Below are 11,259 nucleotides of genomic sequence, written 5' to 3'. Positions count from 1 at the left end.
GATGTCAAAGAAATTAACACAGAATTAAGTGGACTCAAAATTGAATGCTTTCATTTCCCCCCAAATGCCTCTTAAGAATCCCTGAGCAACACTTTTGATGGTATCCTGGATATACATATGAATTTCATTTTGAAATAAAGTGATAAAGCTTTTATTTAACTATTAAACATGTTCTCTTGAATTGATTTACATAAATCTAGAGATCCAGTAAAACTCAATAGAATATTTTAAGATCTTTCAGAGGTAAAGAATTTGAAAATAAAGATGCTTTAGCTTAAAAGAATTAATTCATAAAAAAAGATGACTTAGACTTGTGAATATAATAAAGAGCATCAGGCTTACCTTCTGCAAGTTTTTCAATATCACAGTTAATCCTACATGGCTTCATGAAAATTTTACAAGGAAACTCATTCTAAAATCTGAGATTAAATGTACTTAATTTACATTCATAGCCCTACAGTCATAGTTCATGGTTTATCAGTGTTATTATGCCAGGCTGCTGTAACAGGCATCATTTTATTGAAAACTATAAAAACCAAATGAACATAGAAGACAAATTTAAGGTACAAACATGTTTCAGTATGAAACAACCCTTGAAAAATAAGAAACTCTGGAAGGAGAATACTTATAAATTGGGTTACGAAATAACCTGATGCATGCATACCCTCCTATGTAAAACATAAAGACATCTAAATCTATGGTAAATTACAGATATTTCTACTCATATAAATACACTGGTGTATAAAGAAACATTAGTGTGTGTGTGTGAAAGAGAGAGAGAGAGAGCAAGTATAGAATTCAGGCTTTGTATCAATTTCCAGACAATTCCTAGAAAATAATCTGTAATTCTTCAAATTATTGCTCAGTAATGGTTTACATTGCCTGATGTAATGCATAACTTATGATATTCAGGGAGAAATGTGTATTATAATCAGAAAGCATAAAACCATTGCCAGTTAAATGAGTTAAATATCATTGAGATATATTTTGATGCATGTAGTCAAACTATATATCACAGCAAAATATGTCAAGGAAATACCTTTCTTATTATAAGTCCTCCTCTTTCTTCCTCCAAAAGTCTAAATCATACCAATCACTTTCCAAAATTAACTCTTATTGTGTATAAAACTATTTTAAAACCTGACTAAACTGATAGTTTGGAAAAATGATATTTTCTTTGGATGTAAACAGTATTTCTATTTTCAAATGAGAAGTCATTACACTGCTGTCTTATTGCCTGTCCTCTGAATACAGAGTATGCTCTTTCCCACTTTTCTCAGCTGTCAATATCTCTGATTTATAAATGTAGAGAATTTGGGGGGTTAGAGAAGGGTTGAAAGAAGCTCACAGGGTAATATTTCTATTTCATTCCTTCATTTTTTTACACTTAAATCATTTATTTATTTATTTATTTATTTATTTATTTATTTATTTATTTATTTATTAGTTTCAGTTGTATTAAACCAACATAGTGATTAGATACTTATATATCGTATAAAGTAATAACCCTAATAAGTCTATCATCCATCTGACACTGTACATAGTTATTAGAATATCATTTACTATATTCTCTTTGCTGTACTATATGTCTACATGACTATTATTTTTTATTATAGTTGACATTCAGTGTTATTTAATATTAGTTTCAGGTGTACAGTGTAGTTGTTAGACATTTGTATAATATATGAAGTGATTCCCCTGACTAGTCTAGTGCCCACCTGGCGCTATACATAATTTTTACAATGTTACATACTGTCCTCTATATTTACATGCCTCTCTTGTAACTTCCAATTTGTACTTCTTAATCCCTTCACTTTTCTCACCCAGCCCCCCAACTCCCCTCCCATCTGGTAACTATAAGTTTGTCCTCTGTATCTGTGGGTCTTTTTCTATTTGGTTTGTTCATTTATTTTGTTCTTTAGATTCTACCTATAAGTTAGATCAGATGGTATTTGTCTTTCTCAGTCTGACTTACTTCAATTAGCATAAAACCCTTTAAGTCCATTCATATTGTCACAAATATTAAGATTTCATTCTTTTTTATGGCTGAGTAATACTTCGTTGTATATATGTACCAGTTCTTTATCCAATTGTCTGTTTATGGGCACTTAGGTTCCTTCCATATCTTGGCTACTGTAAATAACGCTGCAATGAACAGAAGGGTGCATATATCTTTCCAAATTAGTGTTTTGAATTTCTGCAGGTAAATACCCAGAAGTGAAATTGTTGGATCAAAAGGTAGTTCTATTTTTTATTTTCTGAGGAACTTCCATACTGTTTTCCAACATGGCTGCACCAATTTGCATCCCCACCAACAGTGCACAAGTGTTCCTTGTTTGTTGATTTATTGATGATGGCCATTCTGACAGGTGTGAGATGAAATCGCAATGTGATTTTTATTTGCATTTCTCTGATGATTAGTGACATTGAGCATACTTTCATAGGTCTATTGGCCATTTGTATGTCCTCTTTGGAGAAAGGTCCTCTGCCCATTTGCTAATTGGATTGGTTTCTTTTTTTGTTTATTTTTTTGGTGTTGGTTTGTAAGAGTTTTGTTGGTTTATTTTTTAATAAATTTTGGACATTAACTCCTTATCAGATGTATCACTGGTGAATGTCTCCTCCTACCCAGTAGGATGTCTTTTCATTTTGTTGATGGTTTCTTTTGCTGTGGAAAAGTTTTTAGTTTGATATAGTCCTGTTTGTTTGTTTATTTTTCTTTTGTTTCCCTTACCCAAGGAGATATATCAGTAAAAATAGTACTAAGTATAATGTCTGAGAGTTTACTGACAATGCTTTCTTCTAGAAGTTTTATGGTTTGGTTATTACATTTACGCCTTTAATCCATCTTGAATTTATTCTTGTATATGGAGTAAGAAGTTGGTCCAGTTTCATTTTTTTGTATGTATCTGTCCAGTTTTCCCAGCACCTCTTATTGAATATACTGTTACTACCCCAATGTAAATTCTTGCTTTTTTTTTGTCATAGATTAAATGACCATATAGGCATGGATTTATTTCTGGGGTCTATATTCTCTTCCATAGATCTATGTGTATGTTCTTATGCTAATACTGAGATTATTGATAGTACATAGTTATTGCCATTTTAGTATTCATATTTTTTTATCTCCTTTTGTTTGTTTGTTTTCTCTATTCTTCTTCTTAAAGAAGTCCCTTTAACATTTCTTTTAATACTGGGTTGGTAGTAATGAATTCCTTTAGTTGTTTTTTTTCTTGTCTGGGAAGCTGTTTATCTCTCCTTCAATTTTAAATGACAGCCTTGCTAGGTAAAGTAATACTGGTTGTACGCCCTTGCTTTTCATCGCTTTGAATATTTCCTGCCACTCCCTTCTGGCCTGCAAAGTTTCTATTGAGAAATCTGCTTATAGTCTTATGGGAGCTCCCTTATAAGTAACTAGTTGTCTTTCTCTTGCTGCTTTTAGGATTCTCTCTTTGCCTTTAACTTTTGCCATTTTAATCATAATGTGTCTTGCTGTGGGCCTCTTTGGGTTTGCTCTTGTTTGGGATTTTCTATACTTCCTGGGCTTGTGTGTCTATTTCCTTTTTCAGGTTAGGAAAGTTTTCAATCATTATTTCTTCAAATAGGTTCTTGATCCCTTGCTCCCCCTCTTCTCTTTCTGATACTCCTATGATATAAATGTTGTTACATTTCATGTTGTCCTAGAGGTCCTTTAAACTATCTTCTTCTTATTCTTATTATTATTCTTATTCTTATTCTTATTATTATTTCTTTTTGTTGTTCTAATTGGGTATTTCATATTACCTTGTCTTCTAAATCACTGACTTTCCCCTCTGCTTCATTTAATCTACTGTTGATTTCTTCTAGTGTGTTCTTCATTTTGGTTATTGTATTCTTTATTTCTGACCGGTTCTTATTTATGGCTTCTATGTCATTCTTTATGCTTCTTATCCCTTTGTTGAAGTTGTCACTAAACTCCTTAAGCACTTTTATAACCATTGTTTTGAACTTTATCTCTGGTAGGTTGGTTGCCTCCATTTCATTTAGTTATTTTTCTGGAGTTTTCTCCTGTTCTTTTATTTGGGAAATGTTTCTTTGTTTCCTCATTCTGGCTGCCTCTCTGTGTTTGCTTCTATGTATTAGGTAGATCTCTTATGTCTCTTAGTCTTTTCTTGTTGGCCTTATGTAGCATATGCCCTGTGTGGTCCATTGGTACATTCTCCCTGATCACCTGTGTGTGTTCCAGGAGTGTCCCCTATGGTGTGTTGTGTGTATTCTCCTGTTGTAATTGAGCCTTGATTGCTTTTGCCACATCAGTAGGTGGGATTGACTCTCATGTTAATTGGCTGTGAGGATTGTCTACTATGGCCACAGCATATGTGTTCCTCACAGCTACTGTGTGGGGGCTGACCCTTCAGAAGGGGAATTACCCAAGTGGGGTCTTGTGCCTGTTAAGACCACCCTTTGGGTGTGCCATTTGTGGGGCTAATCAGGTAGTGCTCTGGTGTGGTCTAAAGCTGGCCACTGGATGTGTTGTTTCTGGTGCCTCCTGGGAGTGGCTCCCATGCAGGTCAATTTCAGCCTTGCCTGTGATGGGCCTAGTGCAACCTGATAGGAGTTATATGCAATTGGTTCCTACCTGTATTGGACCTGGTGGTGTGTGTGGGTGACCCCACTGTCAACTAAGGCTGGCTGCCACCTGTATTGAGCCTAAGGCAGCTTAGCAAAAGGCCAAGGGTGCTCCTAGGCCTGTTGTCATCTTCCAACTGCCTATAAAGGTCAGCCCCTTCATTTTTATTTATAAGAACTATTTTTACCTAAATACTTAAGTGGAGAATACACACATTATAAAAATACTTTGATAAATGTTCTAATTTGTTTATAGATTTTAATAGCAGTAATGAGTAGTAACAGAATTTTCATTGCTACTATTTGATCAAAGGGATCCAAATTTGAGAGACAATCAAAAGTTTTGGTGCCATAATTAAATAGCTTGGGAATACACTATTTTAAAAAGTATAAGCAATAAAGCAAAAACTAAAAGTAATAAAAAAATACTCTCAGAGGGTCAACTTTAGTTTTTTTCTAAAGAGTTTTCCAATGCCAAGGATGGTTTTATAGAAAAAAGCCAGTTCTTTACTTTTTAATAACATATTTACTGTAGTCTACAGTTTAATAAAAGTTTTTGGAGTTTAAAATCCTTTAAGCATGCTTAACACTGTCTCAAGAACAAGGTGCACTGTTGGCTAAGATAAGTTCTGATACAAAAATAACACTCTATAGATCTTTTTATTTAGTTATTGACCCATTCCACACCTGCACGTTTTTTGTTTCCACAAGGTTAAAGGCCCAAACTATTCAGTATATATGAGAACTGAAATTGCTTTGTGCCTGCTGAATAAGAATAATATTTCCAAAATAAATAATTTTCTAACATATATTTCATAGATCATGTTTTCTTTAACAATTGTGCTTGAATTTATATATAAATGTTTGTTCATTTCATAGGATGGCAAAGCTTTTATAATGAGAAGTTAAGCTATCAAATTTTATGAGTACTTATGCAGTGCTCTAATTTCTTGCTTATGAAATCTTATAGATAGTAACATTCATTTTTCAGAGTAGCATTTTTTTCTAATGTTTCAGTTTTGCTGCATGTTTAATGGCTCATTTTCATCTGGAGTTGAGTTCAACCCTATGATACTACAGCAACAATTTATTAGGAACTGGCACAAGGTTCAGTATTGAAAGATTAACAGTAAATTATAGCACTGACTGCACATTAAACTACCATCTAGTGCAACAAATGTAACAGATAATCTGCAACCTGAAATATTAATATTTTATGGCTTTGTAGTTTACATTAATTATAGTCACTTTAAGAATGAAATAACCAGACTGTTTTATGGTAGCCACTAAGGTCAGTTTATACAAGTAATTATTCACCTGCTACAAAACTTTGTGACTGCAGTAAGCAACTATACATACATACATATATTTATGGTTGTCGGAAAAATCATGACATATTTTGTCTATGTTTTTCAAAGGTCATTTATTTATATAAAAAACAAAGATCAATCAATGATATGTTGCCTGTTTTGTTCAATAACCTTTTGCCATCTTTCAGTGAGCTTCATAATTCCTTGTTCATAGAAGGACATGTCTTTATTTGCAAAAAACTGAACAAGGTGCTGATTTACAGCCTCATCTGGATTGAACGTTATATCACAAAAGGAGTTTTGAAGAGGGTGAAACAAGTGGAAGTCTGATGGCGCAAGGTCACGCGAGTATGGTAGGTGTGGCAACACATCCCATCCAAGCTCTAATGATTTTTGACAGGTGATCAAACTTGTGTGTGGTCTCGCATTGCTGCAATGGAACACAACTCTTTTACAATTAACAAGCTCTGGACGTTTCTGGATGATGGATTTGTTCAAACTGTTGAATTTCCTACAGTACACATTCGAATTGATTGTTTGGTTCCTAAGTAGGAGCTTGAAAGACACAACACCTTTAAAATCCCACCACACTGAAAGCATAACCTTCCTCTGATAAATGCCTGCTTTCAATGGTGTTTGAGGCAAATCATCATCACATTGGGACCAAGACCATTTGCACATCATGTTGTTGTAAACAATCCACTTCTCATCAATAGTTATCAGTCGCTTCAAAAAAGGGTCGCTTTCCTCATGTTTAATGAGCATATTGCAGATGTTGATACGCGCCGTCAAATGAACTTCTTTGCGTTCATGCGGAACCCATGCTTACGTATGGCAGCTTCTTCAGGTGGTTGTGAACTCTTGAATGATGGATGTTCAATGTTTCTGCAATCGCTTGTGTGTCGTGTAACATAGGTTTGACTTGATCAATGCCTTTATTTTGTCATCAACCTCAGTGGGCTTCCCTTACCGAGGAGCAACATTGAGATCAAAATCACCAGCACGGAATTTTGTGAACCATTATTGGCACTGACATTCTTGTAGAGCCTTGTCACCATAAGCTTTATGCAACTTTTCACAAGCTTGATGCATAGTCTTCCCTTTATGGAAGTAAAACAGGAAAATATGGCAAAAATGCAGTTTTGTCTTCCATCTTCAACTTGTAAAATCTTCAAAACTCACCTAAATCGCTCAATTTTTTAGAATGAAGCTAGAATTGTCAGCTGTCAAATGACATAGCAATAACATAGATACAAACGACTCTAGTACTTCCAAAAATGAACTAGTGCCATCTGTCGCAAACATGCATCATTACTCTTCTGACAACCCAATACACACACACACACACATACACACACACACACACACACACAGTGTATGTGTGTGTCTCTCTCACATGTTATAATGTTTAGAAACCATAACACTAGTAAATGGTGTTCCTGTGACAAAATAAAAAGGAATTTGAGATAAAAATGAGGAACCTCTGGCATCAAATTTAAGAATAAAATACCATGCGTAGACATGGATTACATAGGCTTGTATGTGAACAATCGAATTAACTGATAAGATTTTACTATGTGTTAAGAGATATGTTGACTGGAAAAATTTAATCAACTATTCCTGGAAAATAACCCATTTCTAAGACTAAATAAAGGTAAGTTGCTATAATATTTACCTAAATAGTTAACCCATCAGTTCTGAAGAAAAATAGCAATATTACTTTTAGCTTAGTTAATTATTGTATCATTTTTAATATCATGTTGACCAAATAACTAACATGTGACATATAGGAACATTATATGTTTAAAAAAGAGAAAATAATAAATAAAATATATACTGAATGAATACAATATAATAAGAGCTACTAATAGGAAGTCAATAATTGGTAAATATAAAGGGAAAATATTGCTATTAGTAGAGGTTGTAAAGAGCATTTGAAGCTGAAGCTGAAGTAACTATTAAGAAAAAGACCAATATGAACAATATTACAGCAGTAAACAAGGCTAAATTCTGAATGAACTATAAAATTGCCCTGATTCTACTATATGTTATATAGTCTGACTGATGCTTTCAAGCAATTATCACTAGGGAGCTCAATAGAAAATTGGGGTCTCAGACCTTCATCCACTGAGTTGACAAGCAATTAGTAAGTACTTAAGGTATGTCAGGACCTAGCCAAAGTATTTCAAATACACATAAAAGAAAAATGTTAAGACATATTTTCCAAATGAACTTCTTCTGTCCCCATTTTCTACTTCCTCCTCTGCAAAGCTACATCTGTACATTTAATGTTTCAACATAGAACTACACCAATAAAATATATTACGTGTACTACATGTTTATATTATCCACTGCCCTTCCCAGCAATTATACATATACAACTTTACAATTCTTAACTAGGCCCAATAATCAGAAGTGGCAAAGCCATTATTTAAACCTAACCTTTCATAATTTACCTTCTCTGATACTATGCTCTAATTTTTGAACTCTTTCACCATGGATGGTGCTGTCTTTGATTAACTTCTTAACTTATCTGTAAATTTATTCATGTTATACATTTTTTCCTTCCACTCATTTTATTTAACCCCTTTCCTCATGAACAAAAATAGTATATTTGATGTAGTCTGAAGCATTTGGCAAATTTATGCAATACATTAGAATTATCAAGAAAGATGGTGCCCCCAATTCAGACAATTTTTTCAGTGGTTTCAGTATTTCTTTATTTAGGATCTCATGGTCTCTTATGCCCATCATGAATTCTCAAAGGTTTATTGAATAATTTTTCTACTCTGATCTTTTTTTTTTGGCAATATGTGCATCAAATTAATTTTTCCCAATAATTTATGCTAATACCAAATATGTTTTAATCTTTGAAGACAAAGATTCCATGATAAAAACACTACATGATTTGACAGATAAAAGAAAATACTGAGAGTTGTGTTAGCAAGAAATATTGACAGAAAACAAATTAAATTTGATTACTTTTACTAACTTTGACAATCCAAATATCTTCTCTCATTCTAAAAAAAAGTAGCTTCAAAGTAGCTGTAATTAAATACAATATTAAATGAAGGAATTGCAAGTAGGAAATGGAGACTCTTCCTACTTTCAATAAGAACATATCTAACCCAGGAGGGTAACATGAATATTGTGTGGAAAGGAAGGAGGAAAGAGAAATAAGAGAAATACTGTGTTAGGAAAGGCTGAGGACATTTTCTGACAAGGTGATAGCACACTATTATGGAAAGGTATCTGATTAAAATGTGAATATGTTCACTTAAATTTCAATGTACAAATAATTTGTCCATTGTATTTAACAATTTGGTTACTGAATTTCTGAATTCAATGAAGTTAAAATAATATTTTTTTCTTTATGTAGAGCTACCTAACTATAGATTCTCCATATCACTTTGTGAACATTCAAAAAATCTTACAAGGAAAGAAAGATTTTTCATACCTGTGAATACTCTGATTACTTAATTTTTTAAAAATTTTTTTTATTTATGGAGTCAAAAATTGTTCCTCAACTCATTCAAGTTGGCAGCCATTCCATTATATGGTTATTTTCAGAAATGATTGTGGAGATTTCAGATGAAAACAGAAAATATTTTTCTATCAACACTGTAACATTCTCATAAGTTAAAGAAAATAAGATTTCCTTTTAAAAGAAATACTCTCAGGGCACTATAATTATCATAACAGAATATTACAGACACCCAAGTTTAAGATATTTCAATGAAATAATTATCACTGCAAGATCTTTTACAAGTGTAAAAATCACAGGAAGCCCCCATGGATTGAGATCATAATGAACATAGGAAGGATTAACCATAAAAAGTGCATTAAACCAATGCTCATGTGTTCTTGAATATATCATATTTATGTATCATCTCACTGAAATATATTTGATATGAATTTAAATTGTATTTTGTATTCACATTTAACTGCTTCTCATCTTTATAGCTGTATATGTATATTTTATACTAAGAATATACTAAACAACTAACAGGCTTTTTAGCTTTTAGTCATTTTTCTCTAATCAATTCTACAGTCCTTCCTAAGCCTCCTTCTAGAAGTACAATTAGATCACATTAATCCCTGGCTCAAAAAATAATCAATGCCCTGTTGCCTACAGAATTAAAGCCTTATGATCAGATGTCCTTAAAAACTGGTCTCAACCTCAATTTCTAAAAACATGCTCCATCTCTCCTTTGCTGTGATCTCTAGCAGCATAATCAAACAGGAAAATATCCACAGAAGTTAAATGATACATTGTTCAGCCTAGTACAGCAGTGGTTTTCTTTTATTGTTGTTGTTGTTGTTGTTGTTGTTTAATCTTAGGTTTTGAGGAGAATTAGCAAATACTTTGCATTACATGGGGATGAGTTTTGGAGGGAAGGTGAATATTGGGAATAATAAAGAAGACACCCCAGCAGCGATCCATGTCTCTTATCCTGATATGGTCAGTACTAATACAATGTTTTTCTTTTCATATGTCCCTATCTCCAATTTTGTGTAAGATTTTTACATTTCATTTAGAGCACTAACTACCTACCTTATGCATATCACTGTTTACATACAAAGTGTCACTTTAATAGAAAATAAGTTTAGGGGATTACATGTTGATTTTTGGATTTGTTTATTTAAATCTTCAACAGTTTCTGTCTACACAGCCTTAAAACTAAGGAGCTAATATAACCAAAACTGTTGATATCCAGAGGATTGAGCATGACAAACATAAAACCACCAAAATTACCATGTATGCTTTCAAAGCCCAAGGCACATGGGTATTCCATAAAAACAAACAACAAACATTTTAAAAAAAAATAGTTGTGTCAGGTTTCTGGTTCACATGTATGGAGCTTGGAAGTCAACACTTCATCCTAACAACAAGTAAAAAAGCTGGATAAGCCGAAAAATCAATAATTCTTCTTGGATTCATAAGAAAGAGGAGGACACAGGGCAAAGAGCTGCCCTTACAATTGGAGAGACAGACGAATACAAGGAACCATGACTTAGCAGAACGCAGACTTATAAGCAGAAATCACAGAATAGGAAAACATGAACTGTAATTGCTGAATTCCTATACACTCAGGATGGACAAGTCTGAGAGCTAAAAACTCCATGGGAATCCAGTCATAGAAAGGTCCCCATGTTTTTCACACTTTTTTGAGTTTTACGTCTAGGAGCCAGATTATGTTTTTATAGGAAATACTGGAGACTATCTCTTCATGCTTTAACAGGGGTTAGAAAAAGGAACCATTGTGGAAAAATCCTGGGCACTCTGTTTTTCATAACAAGGCCCTCTCTCAGGAGAAAGTATTTACCCAGAGTCTAACCC

Source organism: Hipposideros armiger, unplaced genomic scaffold (genome assembly GCF_001890085.2).
Source record: "Hipposideros armiger isolate ML-2016 unplaced genomic scaffold, ASM189008v1 scaffold_353, whole genome shotgun sequence".
In the NCBI taxonomy this organism is placed as follows: domain Eukaryota; kingdom Metazoa; phylum Chordata; class Mammalia; order Chiroptera; family Hipposideridae; genus Hipposideros; species Hipposideros armiger.
The sequence above is the reverse complement of the archived record's forward strand: the minus strand, read 5'-3'. Positions refer to the sequence as shown.